The sequence below is a fragment of the Etheostoma cragini genome, chromosome 22 (genome assembly GCF_013103735.1).
Source record: "Etheostoma cragini isolate CJK2018 chromosome 22, CSU_Ecrag_1.0, whole genome shotgun sequence".
Taxonomy (NCBI): domain Eukaryota; kingdom Metazoa; phylum Chordata; class Actinopteri; order Perciformes; family Percidae; genus Etheostoma; species Etheostoma cragini.
In genome coordinates this window covers 22,193,475-22,194,656 of record NC_048428.1, presented here as the reverse complement: position 1 = coordinate 22,194,656, position 1,182 = coordinate 22,193,475, and the positions used below count along the sequence as shown (strand labels likewise).

General features: G+C 44.6%; 1 protein-coding gene across 1 annotated transcript in view; it reads left to right on the top strand.

Annotated features, from left to right (window-relative positions):
- LOC117937619 (nebulette-like) overlaps positions 1 to 1,182 on the top strand; it is a 76,525-nt gene that overhangs the window by 25,389 nt on the left and 49,954 nt on the right. The gene's annotated exons all lie outside the window — the stretch shown is intronic.

Genomic DNA, 1,182 nt, shown 5'->3' with positions numbered 1-1,182 from the left:
ATGAAGACATCATGAAGACAACATGAAGACAACATGATGACAACATGATGACAACATGAGGACAACATGAAGACAACATAAAGACAACATGAAGACAACATGAAGACAACATGAGGACAACATGGGGACAACATGAAGACAACATGAAGACAAAATGAAGACAACATGAGGACAACATGAGGACAACATGAAGACAACATGATGACAACATGGGGACAACATGAAGACAACATGAAGACAACATGAAGACAACATGAGGACAACATGAGGACAACATGAAGACAACATGATGACAACATGGGGTCAACATGAAGACAACATAAAGACAACATGGGGACAACATGGGGTCAACATGAAGACAACATGAGGACAACATGAAGACAACATGGGGACAACATGGGGACAACATGAGGACAACATGGGGTCAACATGAAGACAACATGGGGACAACATGGGGTCAACATGAAGACAACATGAGGACAACATGAAGACAACATGATGACAACATGAAGACAACATGAAGACAACATGGGGTCAACATGAAGACAACATGAAGACAACATGAGGACAACATGAGGGTTGGCTAAGAGCGTTGTGTGGAATCAATCATGTTATTTTGGGGAATTGGGGAACAACAACTTAAACTCACTGCAATCACATGATAACTTGCTTTACTGTCACAACAGAACAGAGGAACATGATATTCTGTTCCGTTAGATACACATTAGACAGATTTTGTTCACCTCGCTGTGCATGGCGCTCATCTCTCGGGCGAAGCAGGTCTCCGACGTGTCGGCCATGGTGGAGTAGAGGGAGCTGGACGTCTCCTTCTTCCCGCCTTCTTTGTATTTGATCTGGGGAACAGCAGGAGCAACAAGCAGAGGAGGACGATGACAACTGTCCAACCGTTGCGTTGCACTCTGGCGGGTCGGTCAGTACTAAACAATAAGTTAATGTATTGACTCTTACGTCGCTGAGCAGCTGTGCAGCTTCTTTGGCGTGCTGCGTCTCCATGGTGATAGGCAGGACGGAGTACAGACTCGTCTTCTCCTCTTTCTTACCCGCCTCCTTGTACTTGGTCTGCAAATGGACGTGCACACAGTTTGTCTCTTTATATAGACCTTAGTGGTCCCTAATACTGTATCTGAAGTCTCTTTATATAGACCTTAGTGGTCCCTAATA